The sequence below is a fragment of the Ornithorhynchus anatinus genome, chromosome 5 (assembly GCF_004115215.2).
Source record: "Ornithorhynchus anatinus isolate Pmale09 chromosome 5, mOrnAna1.pri.v4, whole genome shotgun sequence".
Taxonomy (NCBI): domain Eukaryota; kingdom Metazoa; phylum Chordata; class Mammalia; order Monotremata; family Ornithorhynchidae; genus Ornithorhynchus; species Ornithorhynchus anatinus.
The window spans coordinates 86537494-86559055 of record NC_041732.1 but is presented as its reverse complement, the minus strand read 5'-3'; the positions used below and the strand labels follow the sequence as shown (position 1 = coordinate 86559055).

Sequence of the window (21562 nt, the reverse complement as noted above, 5' to 3'; positions counted from 1 at the left end):
AAGTATATAAGTTTTACAGAATTATATTAAAAGTCACTGAGGCTTAAAACTATACATGCCTTTTTTTTTTAAACACCATGTGTTTGGCCCTATGGATGCCCTAATGTTTTCACTCAGATGGAGAAGGAGATCAAGGGGATCAAAATGGTTTTAGACTGACTGAAATCACCCCAGGTGAGCTCACCCCAGCCTTTTTTTTTACCTCAGGTAATAGCTTAAGGAGAGAGCAACCTCTCTCATCTGTGTAACTTGAACTGGCAGAATAATCAACAAGAGGCACTTGTGGTAGTTTATCCTAAAGAAAACAGTTCCACACAGAGGAGAGGCTCTCCCCTCCCACTCTTATAAGGATATGGAGAACGGAGAGATCCTGAATAGTGTCAACTCATATTTTGGGCAAATCAATGGGAGCCTGGGGAAATTATCCCACTGGCAGAATCATGGCATACCCAGGGATAGAAAAATTGATGTAGTTCATTCCTTGGGGGCAAATATGCAACCAACTCCAACATAAAACCTGTCGAGCTGTAGGCAAAGGAGGATCATCAACCACAGAGTTCAGAACAGAAGACAAGTGAGACAGAACAGAAAGACCCATATAATAATAATAATGGTATTTGCTAAGTTCTTTCTATGTGTCAGGCACTATACTAAGCCACTGGGGTGGATACATTCAAGTCAGGCCGGACAAAGTCCCAGCTTCCCATGGGGCTCCCAGTCTCAATCCCTATTTTACAGATGAGGTAACTTAGTCACTGAGAAATGAAGTGACTTGCCCAAGACCACACAGCAAACAAGTAGTGAATCTGGGATTAGAGCCTATGACTTTATGACCCCCAGGCCCATGTTCTGTCCACTAAGCCATGCTGCTTCTGATGAAACTCACCAAGGATCTGAACAGGTGAACACAGAGGACGGTAGACAGAGATATCTTTATAGTCAAATGGTCTTCAGACTGCATCTTGCCAACATTCTGGGACTTTTCCACTGAGGCAGGGAACTTGATCCAGGTCCCTCATAAAGGGCCACTTGACTACCCACCCACACCTTCTCATTGTCTTCCAAATCTAGCATTGTGTAAGATATCACTTTTTCACAGAAAACCTGACTCCCGAATTTTCCGCCACTAAGTCATGGAAGAATTTCCATGTGTGTCAAGTCTTCTGAACATTAAATGGAGAGTAGGCTTTTGCCCATCTGCTCCTACCAGCATGGGAGAATTAGCTGAGAAGACATGACGGCACAGTGAAAAGCAAATGTTTCAATGGATACTATGCCCTAATGACATTAAGGTTCCTAATAAAAACAGTTATAAAAGTCAGCACCAAGTCACTCTATTTCAAAAACACAGATTTTCCCAGTTAAGAGCATTGTTAGAAACAGTTCTGGGAACATCAGATTTCAAGTAAAAGCTATGCAGAATAGCTGCCAACTGTTCTGAGTATTACGAGTACATTGATTACATTGAATAGCATTGACCAAAGGACAAATTGAAATCAAACATTGTGTAAGTTGCATACCGAGGGGAAATGTCTTTCCAGGGAATAGAAATAGGAGTAGTTTAGAGTTTATGGTTTTATAAGTAAAGCTTACCAGAAAAGTTTAATGTATTTCTAAGTTAGAATGACAGACCCAGCAATTGAGAGAGTATAATAGTATTAGTGTACATTATCCCTGTCCTATAGGAGCTTACATTCTGGAGGGGAAGTCAGACAAATAAATTACAGATAGAAGAAAGGAATAGAGTACATAAGATATATCCCTAAAGGCTACAGCAGACAGATGGTAAGTGCCTAAGTGCTTAGTTGGCTGAGAAGGGCTGAATTGGCTACTTAGGAGTATAAAGTAGGGAGATTAATGATTACCTGGGGGATGGCCTCTTGGAGAAAATTTGATATCAAAAGTAGCATGGCCTAGTGGATAGAGCACGGGCCTGGGAGTCAGAAGAACCTGGGTTCTAATCCCGGCTCCGCCACCTGTCTGTTGAGTGACCTTGGGCCAGTCACTTCATTTCTTTATGCCTCAGTTCCCTCATTGGTAAAATGGGGATTAAGACTGTGAGCCCCATGAGGGAGATGGGCTGTGTCCAACCCAATTAACTTGTAACTACCCCAGCACTCAGTACTTCATTCATTTATTCATTCAATCATATTTATTGAGCGCTTACTGTGTGCACTTGGGAAAGTACAGTAAAATAATAAAGAGAGCCAATCCCTGCCCACAATGAGCTCACAGTCTAGAGTTTAGTTTAGTACAGTCTACTGCAGTCTAGTACAGAGCCTGGCACATAGTAAGTGCTTAATGAATACCATTAAAAGGTATGGGGGGGTTGAGGATGGAGAGAGCCATGCTCTGTCAGATAATAAAATTAATAGTAATGATGGTATTTGTTATGTGCTTATTATGTGCCAAGCAATGTTCTAAGCACTGGGATAAATACAAGATAATCAGGCTGTTTTACATGGGGCTCACAGTCTTAATCCCCATTTTACAGATGAGGCAACTGAGGCACAGAGAGGTTAAGTGACTTACCCAAAGTCACACAGCTGACAAGTGGCAGAGTTGGGATTAGAACCCACAACCTCTGACTTCCAAGCTCATTCTCTTGCCACTAAGCCACTCTGCTTCTTATATGGTGTGGGGAAGGGAGATCCAGACAGAGGAAAGCTGTGAGAAAGAGCATGGCAGGGAGAGACTGTCAAACAGTGTTCCAGTGTGCCACAGGGTACATGATATTCTCGTTGAAGAATAACAGCAAGATACCCAAATTGAACCTACCTCAGTCTAGGGCAGATAAGCTTATCACCTCTGAAGCTGCTCAACTGCACACTAGCATCAAAACAAAGTTCTTTCCAGAAAATTGTTCCCACATGCTATCAATAAAATGGGAGGAATCAGAAGTGAATGTGTGTTCCTGTATATTATCAGAAAGTAAAAAGAAAAAATAATTGTGGTATTTGTTAAGTGCTTACTATGTGCCAGGCACTGTACTAAGCACTGGAGTAGACACAAGAAAGTTGGGTTGGACACAGTCCCTGTCCTGTATGGGACTCACAGACTTGATCCCCATATTATGGATGAGGTAATTGAGGCCTAGAGAAGTGAAATGATTTGCCCAAGGTCACACAGCAGACAAGTGGTGAAGCTAGGATTAGAACCATCACCTTGCCCCCTCCTACATCACCTCTCTTCTCTTTTTCTACTGCCCACACCATACACTCCTCTCCTCTGCCGCTCACCTCCTCACGGTCGCCCGTTAGTGCCTATCTTGCCGTTGACCCCGGCGCACGTCCTACTGCTGTCCTGGAATGCTCTCCCTCCTCACATCCACCAAACCAACTCTCTTCCCCTCTTCAAAACCCTACTGAGAACTCACCTCCTCCAGGAGGCCTTCCCAGACTGAGCCCTCTCTTCCCCTCTGCTCCTCCACCCTTCCCCATTCCCCTTCTCCCGCCCTCTGCTCTTCTCCCTTCCCCTCCCCTCAACACTGTACATATTTGTACATATTATTTATCACTCTATTCTATTAATCATGTGTATATATCTATGATTCTATTTATCTTGATGATGTCTGCGCCAGACTACTTGTTTTGTTTGGTTCTGTTTTGCTTTACTGTTTGTTTCCCCCGTTTAGAGTGTGAGCCCATTATTGGGCAGGGATTGTCTCTATCTGTTGCTGAACCATACATTCAAAGCACTTAGTATAGTGCTCTGCACATAGTAAATGCTCAATAAATACTATTGAATGAATGAACCCTTGACCTCCTTACTGCCAGGTCTGTGTGCTCATTGTGCAGGACCTTTGATAGACTGGGAACTGAGGGAAGACTCTGGGAAGTATGTGGGAGTTTGGAAATCTTTGGCTATGAAAAGCACAGGAATTTGCAGCAAAAGTGTGCATCAGTTAATCATATTCATTGGACCCTTACTGAGTGCAGAGTACTGCACTAATAGCTTGGGACATTATAAGATAACAGCATAAAAGAGCCATTCCCTGCCTCACCAGATGTTGCTGAGGTGATGCCCCTTGCATATAGGGCCAGTGGGCAGCCTTAATAAAGAGGATCCTTTGTAAACCACAACCCAGGTGTGTGTAGTTCTGTTGGTATTTTTTTACTTAGCATGGTAGCCCTGTAACCTGAGCAGGTGAAGCGTATTAGTCAAGGGAGTGGCAGTCGATATACTCCATCTGCTCAAAGGTAAAATACTTTAATCTGTCACATCTGGCCTCTTTACGAACAATCTGGGGAAAAAAACAGCATGGGCTAGTGGGTAGAGCACAGGCCTGGGAGTCAGAAGGACCTGGGTTCTAATCCTGACTCCACCACTTGTCTGCTGTGTGACCTTGGACAATTCACCTCACTTCTCTGGGCCTCAGTTCCCTCACTTATAAAAAAAGATTAAGACTGTGAGACCTATGTGGGACAGGGACTGTGTCCAACCTGATTATCTTGTAGCAACGCCAGCACTTAGGACAATGCATGGCACATAGCCGATGCTTAAAAATACCACAGTTATTATTTATCATTATTATTATTATTTATGATAGGTGGCTGTACAACTAAAAAGGCCACACTTGCTCTCATAATATCCTGGATGGATTATTGTGTCAACCTTCTCTCTGATCTCCCTTCCTCCTGTCTCTCCCTGCTCCAGTCTATTCTTCATTCTGCTGCCTGGATCATCTTCCTGCAGAAACGCTCTGGACATGTCACTCCCCTCCTTAAAAACCTCCAGTGGTTGCCTATCAACCTCCGCACGAGACAGAAACATCTCACTCTAGGCTTCAAGGATCTCCATCACCCTGTCCCCTCCTACCTCTCCTCCCTTCTCTCTTTCTACTGCCCACCCCATAGGTTCCACTCCTCTGCCTCCCACCTCTTCACCGTCTCCTGTTCTCGCCTATCCCGCCGTCGACCCCCGGCCCACGTCCTCCCACTGACCTGGAATGCCCTCCCTCCTCACCACCAAACTAACTCTCTTCTCCTCTTCAAAGCCCTACTTAGAGCTCACCTCCTCCAAGAGGCCTTTCCAGACTGAGCTTCTCCTTTTCCCTCTGCTCCCTCTGCTGCCCCTCAGCCCCCTGCTTCACCTTCCTGCAACTAAGCCCTCTTTCCCCCTTTTCCCTCTGCTCCTCCCTCCCCTTTCCCCTCCCCTCAGTACTGTGCTCATTTGCTCATTTGTGTATATTTTTATTACCCTATTTATTTTGTTAATGAGATGTACATTGCCTTGATTCTATTTATTGCTATTGTTTTTGTTTTTCTGACTCCCCCAATTGGACTGTAAGCCCATCAGTGGGCAGGGATTGTCTCTGTCTGTTGCCGAATTGTACAGTGCTCTGCACATAGTAAGCGCTCAATAAATACTATTGAATGAATGAATTAATTAAAAGGGAATCAGCAGTAATGGTATACCATATGCACTTAATGCAAAGCACCTTACTAAGCCCTGGGAAATAATAAAAGTGAAAATTAGATATGGTCCCTGGCACTCAGGAGGCTCATAATCTAAGAATATAAAATAGGAGAGGGAACTGGAGACAGATTTATAAGGAGAAATGAAGCAATAAGAGAATAAAACAACATAAAAGACAAAGACAAATACATAAAATAAAAATAAAAATCAGTATTCACCAATGTCTGGAGATCAGCTAGGATGAATCTATCAAACCACAGCAATACAGTAAATGGGGAGTGAACAAATAGGCACATGTAGAATAGAATAAGGTCTGGAGTCAGAATGTACCACAAGCTGACTACTGTATTTATGCCCCAAATTAACTTCATCATCATCATCGTCACATTAGATATAGCTCCTGTCTCATGGACCTCACACTCTAATGGGGATGGAGAACAGGAATTTAGTCCACATTTTGCAGATGAGGAAACTGAGGCAGAGAGAAGTTAAGTGACTTGCTCAAGGTCATGCAGCATACAAATAGTGGAGCTGGGATTAGAACCCACGTCCTCTGACTCTCAGCACATGATCATTCCACTAGGACATGCTGCTTCCCTCTCATTTAATTTTTCCAACCCAAATTTTGAGGAGGTAATAACATATTAGGTTTTATGCCTGATAAATGTAAGCAGTGAAAGGGCATTGGACCAGGGTAGGAAGAGGAGAAGGGTCAGAATAGGATAATGCCATAGAGCTGGGGGAGGGTAGCTTCTTCACTGAGCCAGGGAACTCCAAAACTGGAAGAGGAGCCACAGATGTTCATTCATTGTGAACCTATTGTATGCTGCACATGAGATGTGTAGTCTCAAGTGCCTGTCTTGCTCCCTTTTTGCTGAATTTAATTCTTATCTAACCCTACCTAATATCCCCTCCCCTGTTTTTGTTGGGCAAAAATCGCTCCAAAAATTGGGCATTTATGCAAGTAAATAGGGTATATTTCAGCATTGCAAAGTCATTATTTTGAGGTTTAACTGAAATTTGGAATAGAGCTACAGGAATAAGGCAAACAGGAGTCAGAAAGTAATCCTCCTACTGAGGACACAGCTGTCATTCATTTGTTTTAATTTTGTTTTGGTTTTTTTATGGTATTTGTTAAGCTCTTACTATGTGTAAGGCACTGTGTTCTGGGTTAGATACAAGCTAATCAGGTTAGACACAGTCCACATCTCATGTTTAGTCCATGTTTTGCAGAAGAAACAACTGCAGCACAGAGAAGGGAAGTGACTTGATCCAGGTCACATGGCAGACAAGTGGCAGAGCTAGAATTAGAACCCAGGTGGCTCTGACTTCCTGGTCCAGGCTCTATACACTAGTCACGCTGCTGTTGTTGCTGCTGGGAGCCTCTGATCCACGAGGAAAGCAGTGTGGCCTAGTCGAAAGAACACAGGCTAGGAGTCAGAGAATCTGGGTCCTAATTCTGGCTCTATCACTTGTCCACTGTGTGACCTTGTGCAAGTCACTTCACTTCTCTGTGCCTCGGTTTGAACAGCAGTTAAATGGGATTTAAAGTCTACTAGTTAACACTTAGACAATGAGCCCAGTGTGTGGCAGAGACTATGTCTTATCTCATATCTAACCCAGTGCTTAATATAATTAAGCACTTAACAAAAATCATAATAATAATAAAAGTGATAATTACAATACTAACAATGTGTGGAAGTGGATGAATTGACTGAGGGAGTCATGATCTCCACACGGTGAGAAAGTGAGTTGGCTCTTTATTGCACAGATGCATTTGACACTTGCAGTTCTTCAGTTGGGTTTTGATGCCGTCCTGTGGAATCTTCATCTTCGAGAAGCCTCCATTCAACAAAAGTAATCTTACCTCCTGTACATACACTGCACCCAGGCTGGCTGTCTTAAACACAGATTTTTCAAATGTCTATTGTCCTATTTTTCACAACTGTTCTTCACAGTGTCTTGGCATGTGTACTTATTCTTCTCTCCCTGTTTGCATAGGTCCTCTTTTATTTCCACATTCAGCAGCTGCTCTGGATTCCTGTTGGTGTCCAGTTTTCTTCTATGTCTTGGCATGATTGTTTTCAAGCAGGTACATCCAGGACCTCAATGTGGTAATCTTGTCCTCCTATTGGATGCTTAAGTAGAACTTGTAGGTGTGCTGATGAATTTGATAGAGAAGTTGGAGGTGTCTTCTGTGATAGGTCCAGGTCTCTGCCATAAAGAAAAGGTAGGACACAATATCAGAACTATAACAACTGTGGCATTTGCTAAGTGCTTACTATGTGCCAGGCATTTACTAAGTGCTGGGGTGGACACCAGCAGATCTGGCTGGACTCAGTCCCTGTCTCACGTGGGGCTCACAGTCTCAATCCCCATTTTACAGATGAAGTAACTGAGGCACAGAGAAGTGAAATGATTTGCCCAAGATCACACAACAGACAAGTGGTAAAGGCAGGATTAGAACCCATGACCTTCCTACTCCCAGGCCCATACTCTATCCACTATGCCATGCTGCTTCTCAGAAGCAGGGTGGCTTAGTGAAAACTGTGCAGACCTTGGAGTCAGAGGACCTGCCTTCCTATCCTGCCTCTGCCACTTCCCTGCTGTGTGACCTTGGGCAAATCACTTCACTTCTCTGTGCCTCAGTTGCTTTTTCTGTAAAATGGGGATTTAATACCTGTTCTTCTTCCTACTAAGTCTCTGATCCCCATGAGGGGCCTGATTACCTTGTATCTGCCCCAGTGCTAGGTACATAGTAAGTGCTCAACAAGTACTATTATGATGATTATTACTACCATTACAAATACCATTAAAAAAGAACTACAACCTCATATTACTCCAACTTGGTATGAAACTTGAAGTTCCGTGCTGCTGATGAACGTCCTTGGTTATCTTTAAGCCTACCTGGGTGTAGGATAGCACAAAACATCAGTACTCTCAGGTTTATCATCCATCCACAGTTTTGTGCTGACTTGGTGAAGGGATTCAAGAACAGTGGCAGATCTCCTTGTGTGTGTTCCTCAAGAGTTTGGTCATCGATCTAAAGCAATTCTGAATGACAGGCTCAGAAATGTTTGAAGATGTTTGTAGCCTATTACTTTGAAATGATTTCCCAGCAGAAATCAGTAGCTTGTTCTAACTGGAGCTTCCTCAAGCTCTTTCTTCTATACTAAGATTGAGAATTTGTTTTTTGTCCCCTGGCAACAGGTAGTTATAGAAAGGAGCCTTTCCTTTGGTTTGGAAGTAAGGTTTCTGTGTTTCCCAGGGTCCAAGGTGGTTGATTCTTTCAGGAGATTAACAGCAAATACCTGTCTGTCTCCTTCTGTATACTGTAAACTTTTTGTGAGTTGGGTAGTGTCTACCAACTTTTCTGCTTTGAACTTTCTCTCAAGTACTTAGTTCAGTGCTCTGATCACAGTAAGCACTCAATAAATACCACTGGTTCTCTCTGTCTCCCTCTATTTCTTCCTTTCAGGTTTGCAACTTGTCTTTACTGAAGGTATCTTTGACCATTAGGGAGAGTAGAAAGAGAACTCTATAAATTAGAAGCAACATCAATTTCCTTCAAGCAAATGCACTCATATAGTTCTTTAGGATCTTGTGGGATTTGAAGGGAGAAGCTGGTCTGGAGAATGGGTTGGGGAATACTTGAGTACTCATGGAATACCAGGGTATCTATGTTATGGGGAGTAATGAAAAATACTGACAAATAGAAAACGGTGCTTCATGGATATCACATATATTTACATGTGCCACTCATCACTGCAGCAATGATATGCTACAGATGTTGATATATGTTCAGTCCATGTTTCCCCAGTCCTCAAGAACCTCCAGTGGTTGCCCATCCACCTCCACATCAAACCGAAACTCTTTATCGTCGGCTTTAAAGTACTCTATCACCTTGCCCTCTCCTACCTCACCTCACTACTGTCCTACTACAACTCAGTCCATGCACTGTACTCGTCTAACACAAACCTTCTCACAGTACCTCCGTCTCCTCTAGCTCGCTGCTGACCTCTTGCCCAGGTCCTGCCTCTGGCCTGGAATGCCCTCCCACTTCCTATCCAACAAACAATTACTCTCAACGCATGCAAAGGCTTATTGAAGGCACTTCTCATCCAAGAGGCTTTTCCTGACTAACCCCTCTTTTGCTGTTATCCAAACCCTTCTGCATCACCCTGACTTGGTCCCTTTATTCACCCCTCCTGGCAGCTCCACAGAACTTATGTATGTATCAATAATTTATTTATATTGTCAATCTCCCCCTCTATAATTTAAGCTGCTTGTGAGCAGGAAACATATCTGTTATTATGCTGTACTGCCCCAAGCACTTAGTATAGTGCTCTGCGCAGAGTAAGTGCTCAATAAATATGATTGATTGATTATACTAAGATGAAGTCGCAGCCTGTATTGTCAATTAAGTAAATATTTGAAATATTTTATAAGTGAATACCAAGGACGTGGAATGTGCAGCTACTCAAGCTTAGAAGGAATATTTTAAAGATACTTACATATTTTACCAACCAAGCTTTTATCAATGAATCATATTTATTGAGTGGTTACTGTGTGCAGAACACTGTACTGAGCACTTGGAAGAGAACAATATAATAGCTTTGGCAGATATATATGCTGTTTACAAGGAGCTTACAGGAGAATCTGGTATGGAAAGTTTTATTACCCTTGAAGATTTACAGTTAAGAGACCTGAGGATATTTATTTAGGGAAGCAGAGTGGCTCACTGGAAAGAGCACGGGCTTTGGAGTCAGAGGTCATGGGTTCGAACCCCGGCTCTACCACTTGTCAGCTGTGTGACTTTGGGCAAGTCACTTAACTTCTCGGTGCCTCAGTTACCTCATCTGTAAAATGGGGATTAAGACTGTGAGCCCCACGTGGGACAACCTGATTCCCCTGTGTCTACCCCAGCGCTTAGAACAGTGCTCGGCACATAGTAAGCGCTTAACAAATACCAACATTATTATTATTATTATTATTTATCCTCTACCCTACTGCACCTCTCGGTTCAACCCATTTTCTTCCTCTGATGCTCCTTTCCTTCTCTCATGAATCAGCAATGGGCATGCCACCATTCCAAGCTGGATGGTGAACTTTAGAGTCTAATCTAGGATGGCATGCCATCTCACACTGGTGTCCCCATCTTGCCTGGGCAGCTGAATGAGAATTTCTCACCCTCATACACCCCTTTGTCTTCCCCTGCCTTATTTTCCCCTGGCCCCTCCTGGCCTCAAATGGAGAAAAGGGAAGGGTGAGGACACATCTTGTTTTCTCTTCTGGTACTCCTGAGACAGCTCTTGGAGACTCCTAAGTGAAAGTCAGAGTCATTATGGGAAGAAAAATGGGCAAAGGGCCGAATATATTAAATTACACTTTCTGTCTCCAAGGAACTTGCAATCTAATCAAAGTGTATACATAAAATGAGGTCCCAATGGGTTTGATGGGACATTTGCTCCCAGAATCCATCACCCACAAATATTTCTGATCTTATGTCCCCTTCAATTCATTCATTCATTCAATAGTATTTATTGAGCGCTTACTATGTGCAGAGCACTGTATTAAGCGCTTGGAATGTAAAATCGGTAACAGATAGAGACAGTTCCTGCCCTTTGACGGGCTTACAGTCTAATCGGGGGAGACAGACAAGAACAATGGCAATAAATAGAATCAAGAATCAATCTATGACATAGCATAATAATAATAACAATAATAATAATAACAGTGGTATTTGTTAAGCACTTACTATGTGCCAGGTACTGTTCTAAGCACAAGGGTAGATACAAGTTTATCAGGTTGGACTCATTTCCTGTCCCACATGGGGCTCACAGTCTCAATCCCTATTTTACAAATGAGAAAACTGAGGCCCAGAGATGTGAAGTGACTAGCCCAAGGTCACATAGCAGACAAGTGGCAGAGAGAGAATTAGAACCCAGGACCTGTGGACTTTCGAGCCCATGATCTATTCACCACACCATACTGCTTCTGGACACAGGCAGCAACAGTCCCCTGAGCATGATATCAGTCATTCAGTTGCATTCATGATGCAGAGTTTTACTGGGTCCCAGATCACCAACTGTTAATATTCTGGTCTGAAATTGACCAGAAACGACTCAATTCCTCTGTAACCCTGTAAGTAAGATACCCATTAGTTTCCATGACTAGATTACCTGGGAAGAATAGAAAATCACCAACCAAAAACTATTTCTTGAGCACAAAACCCTGTGCTGTGCATCATATGTAAAATGCTACAGATCAAATTGTATGTGTGGATTCTTCATATAGCACAGACTGGGGTTCCTCGGTTTTACTGCCGATCCATCAGCCCAGCTATGCACCAAAACCCTGACTTAATTTACATAATCACAAGAAGGCATTGTGCATTTAAAAGAGTCTTTGCTGGAGTTCAGACCTATTTTTCATTTTCCAGTCCATTAGATTTCTCTATAAACTTGACCACTTTAATTATCTTTGATAAACAATTGTATTATAGTTTTAATCAAATCTTATCTTACATGTGAGTAAGCCTTCCAAAGCAATCTTCCCCCATATTTAAAAATATTTAAAGGGCCTCTGTCTGTGTATCGAAAGTAAATACACACTTTGTGTTTTAAATAAATTTAGCAACCTTTGATGGTTTTACAGCTTGCTGAGAAGAATAAATACTAATTAAGAAATAATCAGTGACATTTTCCCCCATCTGCTATAGAGAATCAGGATCAACAGGAAATACATCACATCTGCTTGACATTTATAAATGTACCAGTGGAATAAATGAAGTTTTGAGTTGGCGAGCTATGGGGGAGTCTTATGTACTGGGATTGAGACTGTCATTGACTGATAGGTTTGGGGTAAAAATAATAGAGATCTGTAGAATAAAAGCAGAGACAATTCTAAACAGTGTGGAGCTGACTCTCTGGGACAACACAGATGAGAATAAATGATAGAAAGGGTGGCAAATTGAATGTTTCTCTCTGTCCAGATAGAAGAGAACAACTGTTTGCTCCAGTTGTCAATACCATTCGGAATTGAACTCTTCTAGTAATTAGAAATGATGGCAATTTGAGACTAACGTTCCATCTCTTTTTTAATGTGTGTGCATGCTTGTGCATCAGCAGCTGCAAGCAAAATAAAAGTTTAATGGAAGAGGACACCTTTCTAAAATGTTCTTCCTAATTAGGAAGTACAATACAGACATGGTGGTGTTCTTTTGTTTGCTTGGTTTTTTTTATGGCGTTTGTTAAGCACTTATTATGTGTCAAGTACTGTTTTAAGTGTTGTGGTAGATATAACTTAATCAGATCAGACACAGTCTCTGTCCCACATGGAACTTACAGTCTAAATAGGAGGGAGAACAAGTATTGAATTCCCATTTGCAGTTGAGGAAACTGAGGACCAGGGGAGTTGTGACTTGCACAAGATTACGCAGCAGGTAAATGGTGAAGACGGGATTAGGTCCTGGGTCCTCTGTCTCCCAGGCTCGTGCTTTATCTATTAGGCCACACTGCTTATCATTGTGTTGAGAAGCAGCATGTCATAGTGGATAGAGCAAGGGCCTGGGAGTCAGAAGGTCTTAGGTTCTAAACCCGGATCTGCCACTTGTCTGCTATATGACCTTGGGCAAGTCATTTTTCTTCTCTGTGCCTCAGTTACCTCATCTGTAAAATGGAGATTGGAACTATGAGCCCCACATGGGACAGGGAATGTGTCCAACCCTATTTTCTTGTATCTACCCCAGCACTCAGTAGAGTGCACAGCATGTAGTAAGTGCTTAAAAAATACCATTATCGTTATTATTATTATCATGCCTTGTTAAACAATTGTTCCAATGACTATTTGGTATTCACCCCATGCTCTGCCCCTCAGCACTTCCATTCATATCTATAGCTGTGTGACTTTGGGCAAGTCACTTAACTTTTGGGTGCCTCAGTTCCCTCATCTGTAAAATGGGAATTAAGACTGTGATTCCCCACATGGAACAACCTGATTGATTCATTCATTAATTCATTCAATAGTATTTATTGAGTGCTTACTGTGTGCAGAGCACTGTACTAAGTGTTTGGAATGTACAAATCAGCAACAGATAGAGACAGTCCCTGCCCACTGATGCGCTTACAGTCTAATCGGGGGAGACAGGTGAACAAAAACAATAGCAATAAATAGAATCAAGGGGATGTACATCTCATTAAAACAATAGCAATAAATAGAATCAAGGTGATGTACATCTCATTAACAGAATAGAGTAATAAAAAATATATACAATTGAGCGGACGAGCACAGTGCTGAGAGGAGGGGAAGGGAGAGGGGGAGGAGCAGAGGGAAAAGGGGAGGGGAAAAGAGGGCTTAGCTGAGGGGAGGTGAAGGGGGGCTAGAGGGTCAGCAGAGGGAGCAGAGGGAAAAGGAGAAGCTCAGTCTGGGAAGGCCTCGTGGAGGAGGTGAGCTCTCAGTAGGGCTTTGAAGAGGAGAAGAGAATTAGTTTGGCGGAGGTGAGAAGGGAGGGCATTCCAGGACAGCGGGAGGATGTGGCCCAGGGGTCGACGGCGGGATAGGCGAGAACGGGGTACGGTGAGGAGGTGGGTGGCAGAGGAGCAGAGTGTGCGGGGTTGGGCGAAGAAAGAGAGAAGGGAGGAGAGGTAGGAGGGGACAAGGTGATGGACAGCCTCGAAGCCTAGAGTGAAAAGTTTTTGTTTCGTGCGGTGGTTGATAGGCAACTACTGGAGGTTTTTAGGGAGGGGAGTGACATGTCCAGAGCGTTTCTGCAGGATGATGAGCCGGGCAGCGGAATGAAGAATAGACTGGAGCAGGGAGAGACAGGAGGAAGGGAGATCAGAGAGAAGGCTGACACAATAATCCAGCTGGGATATTATGAGAGCCTGTAAGAGTAAGATAGCCATTTGGGTGGAAAGGAAAGGGCGGATCTTGGCGATATTGTAAAGGTGAGACCGGCTGGTCTTCGTGACGGATTGGACGTGTGGGGTAAATGAGAGAGCCGAGTCAAAGATGACACTGAGGTCGCAGGCTTGAGAGACGGGAAGGATGGTTGTACCATCCACAGTGATAGGGAAGTCAGGAAGAGGACAGACCTTGGGAGGGAAGATAAGGAGCACAGAGATGATTCTGTAGCCCTTTATTCTGCTCCAACATATAAAAGTTGGGACAGAGGAAAATCTTTCTCATCTTGAAATTAAATAGCTGAATTTAAGACCGATTCTCTTCATTCTGTCTTTATTGTAAAAAGGACCAAACTGTTATCAACCTCAACATACAACCTATTTACTTGCTCAAGGTCAACTCAGAAACATCCCTTGATCCTTTATTTCTCCTGTTAAAGGATCCCCATTTTTTTTATGGTACTGCTTAAGTGCTTACTATGTGCCAAGCACTGTTCTAAGCACCGGAGTAGGTACAGGTTAATCAGGTCGGACACAGTCCCTGATCCACATGGGGCTCATGGTCTAACTAGGAAGGAGAACAAGTATTTAATCCTCATTTTACAGTTGAGGAAACTGAGTCACAGAGAATTTTAGTGACTTGCCCAAAGGCACACAGCAAGAAATCAGCAGAGCTGCCTTGAGAGTCAGAGGTCATGGGTTCTAATCCCAGCTCCGCCACTTGTCAGCTGTATGACTTTGGGCAAGTCACTTAACTTCTCTGTGCATCAGTTACCTCTGATGTATGTAAAATGGGAATTAAGACTATGAGCCCCATGTGGGACAACCTAATTACCTTGTATCTTCCCCAGTGCTTAGAACAGTGCCTGACACACAGTAAGCGCTTAACAAATACCAGCATTATTATTAGAACACCGGTTCTCTCAGTCACAGGCCTGGGCTCTTTCCACTAGGTCATGCTCCTTCCATTTTTAAATTGTCTCATTCATTCATTCAATCATATATATTGAGCACTTACTGTGTGCAGAGCACTGTACTAAGTTTTTGGAAAGCACAATTCAGCAATAGAAAGAGACAATCCTTGTCCACACTGGGCTTACAGTCTAAAAGGGGGGAGACAGACATTAAAACAAATAAACAGGCATCAATATAAATGAATATAATTATAGATATATACACATCAAAACAAGTAAACTGACATCCATATAAATAAATAAAATTATAGATATGTACATATATACACCCTCTCTCAGGGTCACACCTGGAGATTTTTCAGTACTCTACCAGTCTCAATTTCAGGAGGAAGAATCAAGCAGACGCATACACATTCCATTCCTAGCTTGGGCAGTGGCTGGTGAGTGGAAAGCAATCTACCACAAGTCAAAACTCACCTCTGCTGGGCAGCAGTGGTATGGGAGAGAGTCAAGGGTGGAGACTCAGTTTACTGTGTGGAAGAAGGCAGTGGTAAACCACTTCCATATTTTTACCAAGAATACTCTATGGATCCACTACCAGAATGACTTGAGATGGATGTGGGGTGTTCTGGGAGAGATGTGAACTTGGCGTCACTATGGGTTGGAGACAACTCGACAGCAAAAGACATATATATATATATACAAGTGTTATGGGTTGGGAAGAGGTGGTAAAGCAAAGGGAGAGATTTGGGACTACATGGATGGAATGGAGAGCTGAGGTAAAGGGGAGCTTAGTCTGGGTATGTCAGAAGATGAAGATATCTGGAGAAGATGAGCCTTCATTAGGGCTTTGAAGGGCAGAAATGTGATGATTTGGTGGAACTGAGGAGGGAGGGCATTCCAGGCCAAAGGTAAGATGTAGGCCAGAAGTCAATTGCAGGATGGGTGAGAATGAGGCACAGTGAGAAGGTTAGCACCAGAAAAGTCGAGTGTGCGGGCTGGTTGGAGATGGAGAGAAGGGAGATGAGGTAGGAAGGGGTGAGGTGATGGAGAACTTTGAAGCCAATAGTAAGGAGATTTTGTTTGTTATGGAGGTGGATAGGCAACCACTGGAGATTTTTGAGGAGGGGGTTGATATGCCCAGAAAGTTTCTGTAGAAAGATATTCTGGAAGCAGAGTGAAGTATGGACTGAAGTGGGGAGAGAAAGGAGTTTGGGAGGTCAGAAAGGAGGCTGATACAGTAATCCAATTGGGATAGGATTAGTGGTTGTACTAGTGTGGATGGAGAGGATAGGATGGAGAGGAGAGGACAGATCTTGGCAATGTTGTGAAGGTGAGACCAGCAAGATTTGGTGACAGATTGTATATGCGGGGTGAATGAGAGAGAGAGTCAAGGATAACACCAAGGTTGTGACCTTGTGAGACGGGAAGGATGGTGGTGCTGTCCACAGTGACCAGAAAGTCAGGGAGTGGACAGGGTATGGGAGGGACGATAAGGAGCTCTGTCTTGGACATGTTGAGTTTGGGGTGGTGGGAGGATATTCAAGTAAAGATGTCCTGAAGGCAGGAGGAAATGCAAGCCTGGAGGAAGAGAGAACAGGGAGGAGATGTAGATTTGGGTGTCATCTGCATAGAGATGATAGTTGAAGAAGTGGGAGCGAATGAGTTCACCAAGGGAGTGAGTGTAGATGGAGAATAGAAACAGCCCAAGAACTGACCCTTGAGGGACCCCTACAGTTAGGGGTTGGGAGGGAGAGGAGGAACCCACAAAGGAGACTTGAGAATGAATAGCCAGATTGATAAGAGGAGAACCAGGAGAGGATGGAGTCAGTGGAGCCAAGGTGGGACAACATGTTGAGGAGAAGGGGATGGTCCACAGTGTCAAAAGCAGCTGCGAGGTAGAAAATTAGAATAATAATAATAATAATGTTGGTATTTGTTCAGCGCTTACTATGTGCAGAGCACTGTTCTAAGCGCTGGGGTAGACACAGGGGAATCAGGTTGTCCCACGTGGGGCTCACAGTCTTAATCCCCATTTTACAGATGAGGGAACTGAGGCACAGAGAAGTTAAGTGACTTGCTCACAGTCACACAGCTGACAAGTGGCAGAGCTGGAATTTGAACCCATGACCTCTGACTCCAAAACCCGTGCTCTTTCCACTGAGCCACGCTGCTTCTATAGATAGAGGATTGAGTAGGATATATAGGTCCTAGTTTCCAACACTGGAATGTGTATTGTGGCTTCCCTGTGAAACTGTCCTTACCTGTCTTTGATGCAAAGGAGTAGAATTCCCCGCAATACATAAAGGTCTGAACAAAGCTGAGGATGAAGGTTTTATCTCACAAAAGAAAACATAATCAACTTTTAAAGTGGATAAGCAAGGAAGTCTTTGGATTTGGAAAGGAACAAATATGGCTGAACTCATCATTCCAGTACCCCCATATTCTAGAGGCCAAGAGAAGTTAGTAACTTTTCCAAATTCACACAATAAAACAAAGGTGGAGACAAGATTAGAATCCACTGAATTGCCAATATCTTGTCCCTCATCTTGTCTAATTCGTCTCTAGGTTCCAGATTTGTATGACTGTCCTATCAATTCAAACAATCCTGAAGTCAAGGGATCAAACTACATCCAATATGGAGCCACCCCCCCACCTCCCTAACCCTGCCAGTTGTATGGTACAATTCAACACCAGCCCCACCAACAATTAATTCTATTTGGGAATGCCATTTTAAAAAAGAGAGAGGTAGAGTCACCTAAATGGATAGAGCACAGGCCTGGGAGTCAGAAGGACCTGGTTCTGATCCCAGCTCTGTGACTTGTCTGCTGAGTATCTTTGGGCAAGTCACTTCACTTCTCTTTGTTTCAGTTGCCTCATCTGTAAAATAAAGACTTGAGCTCTATGTAGGGCAGGGAATTTGTGCAACCCCATTTGCTTGTATCTATTCTAGTGCTTAGAGCAGTGCCTGGCACATAGTAAGTACTTAAAAATGCCATTTATTACTATTATTATTATTATCACTACTACTAATAATAAATATAATTCTATCCTTCTGTTTGTGAATCTATCTGCCTCTGAATGTAACTCAATATGGCCCTGGGAGTAATTTTCAAACTATTTCAGCCATGATTTTTTTGCCTGATACTCTCTTAAACCTAAAGCACTACTTTTTTATTCTCATTTTCTTTCATTCTCCTTTAACTTTATTTTCTAGATCAACAATTTTATAGAAAATATTCAATGAAAGCCTAGAGGAAATCCCTACCATTATGTTTGCTAATTCACTTTGATTTTCGAGGATGGACCTATTATTTCATAGGAATCATAGCCTTAACTTAATTACTTTATTGGAGACACTCTGCTGGCAGATGTGATAGCTCTAATAAAAGCAATCCATCTGATCCTAGCTTCTGGCTAAGACTGATATCTGAAATTTAATTCACTCCAATCAAGAGTATGTCTACCTGATACCCATGTCAGTTTGGCTCAATTAAGCTCTCTGGGCAGATGGTTGAGAGCATTCTATAGCATTCAGAATCAGCATAGCATAGTGGATAGAGCATGGGCCTGAGAGTCAGAAGGTCATGGGTTCTAATCCCGCTCTGCCACTTGTCAGCTGGGTGACTGTGGGCAAGTCACTTAACCTCTCTGTGCCTCAGATACCTCATCTGTAAAATGGGGATAAACTGTGAGCCTTACATGGGACAACCTGATGACCCTGTATCTCCCCCAGCGCTTAGAATGGTGCTCTGCACATAGTAAGCGCTTAACAAATACCAACATTAATTGTCACTTCATTTCTGTGTCTCAGTTACCTCATCTGTAAAATGAGGATAGAGACTGTGAGCCCCATGTGAGACAAGGACTGTGTCCATTCCGATTTAGTACAGTGTCTGGCACATAGTAAGTGCTTAACAAACACCAGAATTATCTTTGTTATTATTATTATTTGCTATGGACCATGATCTTGTGAGACGGGGCCACTAAGAAGCACAAAGACAGTTAATGGTGGGGGGGGTCTGGGCTGCTCACACTATCAGCCTAAAAAGTTTTAATGCACGTTGCTTCAACAGAATCATTCATCCCTCTCTCAATGTAACGAGGCTGTGAACTATTCCCACATGAGGAAAAGAAGCAAACAAAAGATGCTGAAACCTAGTGAGCTGGGAAGAGGGAATTAGGATGACAGAATGAAATTACCCTTATTGAAATTCAGCCCTCGTCTTTTTAACAAACTTTAATTCTCCTGTGAGAAGTACTACTGTACTTCTAGTGGTCACACATAATCAAGAATCTGCCATGTTGTCTCGTCAAAGACTAGAGACTTATTACTAGAACTTCATCAGGGTGGAAACAGGGTGTAGGTGGAGATGAGAATGAATTTTCCAAAGAGCCAGGGTAATTTGTTATGGAGTCACTGAGGGCTAACCCTTCAGGATCCTCTGGACCCATCCCAGTCAATCATCACCAATCTATCACCAGTCAATCATTCAGTGGTATTTAATTGAACACTTACTGTGTGCAGAGCACTGTATTAAGCACTTCAGAGAGTATAATACAACAGACTTGAGAGATGAAACCCCTGCCAAAAAGGAGCACTCTAGAGGGGAAACAGACATTGATATAAATAAATTATGAATATGTACATAAATGCCACGGGGTTGAGGGTGGGGTGAATAAAGGGTATAAATCCACATGCAAGGACAATGAAGAAGGGTGAAATAGAAGAGGAAAAGAGGGCTTATTTGGGGACAGCCTCTTGGAGAAGTGCTTTTAATAAGGCTTTGAAATGGGGAAGGGTAGCTGTCTGTCAGATTTGAAAGGAGAGGGAGGTCTAGGGCACTAATCCCAGCTCTACACTACAGTGGAATAGTCACAGTCATCAGTATGGATGGAAATACTCTTGGACTACAGATAGACATGAAGAAGTACTTAGTACAGTACTCTGCACACAGTAAGTGCTTAATAAAAATGATTAGTTGTTTATTGAGAAAAAAATGAAGATGCCAAATCACAGTTCAACATGGATGTTAAAGCAGTCTTATCACAAGGCATACCTATTTATTGCATATAATAAAATGTCATCTAGAGTCAGTCCCTTTCTATAACTATTTGAAACAAATTATCTTTTTTCAGGCAGGCAATTCTGCCAGTGTAGCAAATGCTCATTGTCTTGGGGAGTCACCCCGCCTCACTTACTTTCTATATTTTCCTAGTAAATAGGATTAAAATGGCATTTGTCCCTATCTTTTTTTATGGAAAGAGATAAAATACCTCTTTCATAATAAAAAATGTAATCTTATTGCTTGGTGTGTTCTTTCATCTGACATTTAGAAGCATGAATGATTGATAACTCAGCATTGCTTAGCTGGGAGATTAATCTTTATGTAGATGCAAGAATTGGGAGAAAGAGACATTCACATCCCTTGCCTTTACACCTGAACTGTTGTAAATTAGATGTGTCAAAAAGTAATTTGTCAATTTATATGCATGGAAAGAATTATATTTTTGTTTAAAGGTATTAGCACTAAAAAGCACTCCACAGAAGACATCAAACATCTATAGCATTTGAAAAATGATGAATTTTAAATTTATTATCTTATTATGGAAAGAGTAAGCTTGGGAGTCAGAGGATCCAGGTTCTAATCCTGAATCTGCCACTTATCTGCTACATGTGGTCTTGGGGCAAATCACTTAACTTCTCTGTGCCTCAGTTTCCTCCCTCATTAAATGGGGATTCAGGGCCTTCTGTCCCTCTTACTGAAAATTGAGAGCCCCAAATGGGACAAGGACTGTTTCTAAGCAATGTGGCCTAATGGAAAGAACAGGGGCCTGGAAGTCAGAGGACCTGGGTTTTAATCCTGGCTCTGCCACTTGTCAGCTGTGTGACCCTGGGCAAGTTACTTTACTTCTCTGTGCCTCAGTTACCTCATCTATAAAATGGGGACAAAGACCATTGAGCTGTAGGTGGAACAGACACTGTAATTCATCAGATCATCTTGTATATATTGTCTTGTCTAATACAGTTGAGTGGTCTCCAACCCATAGCAATACCACGGACACATTTCTCCCAGAATGCCCCACCTCCATCTGCAATCGTTCTGATAGTATATCCATAGAGTTTTCTTGGTAAAAAAACAGAAGAGGTTTACCATTACCTCCCTTCATGCAGTAAACTTAAGTCTCTGGCCTTGGCTCCCTCCCATAACAAACAAATAATAATATTATTACTACCCTCATTGTTTGGTATAGGGCTAGGAACATAATAAGTGCTTAATAAGTACAATAAAGACAATGTAGACTCCTCACTGAGGAGAGAAGTAA

The 21562-nt window shown here is 42.6% G+C and overlaps 1 long non-coding RNA gene across 1 annotated transcript in view; it reads right to left on the bottom strand.

Annotated features, from left to right (window-relative positions):
• Window positions 1-7149: 7149 nt before the first annotated feature.
• LOC103170634 overlaps window positions 7150-21562 on the bottom strand; it is a 158441-nt gene continuing 144028 nt past the window's right edge. Inside the window, exon 3 of the long non-coding RNA XR_003759847.1 lies at window positions 7150-7632. This is a non-coding gene — a long non-coding RNA (uncharacterized LOC103170634). The remainder of the gene's footprint in view (window positions 7633-21562) is intronic.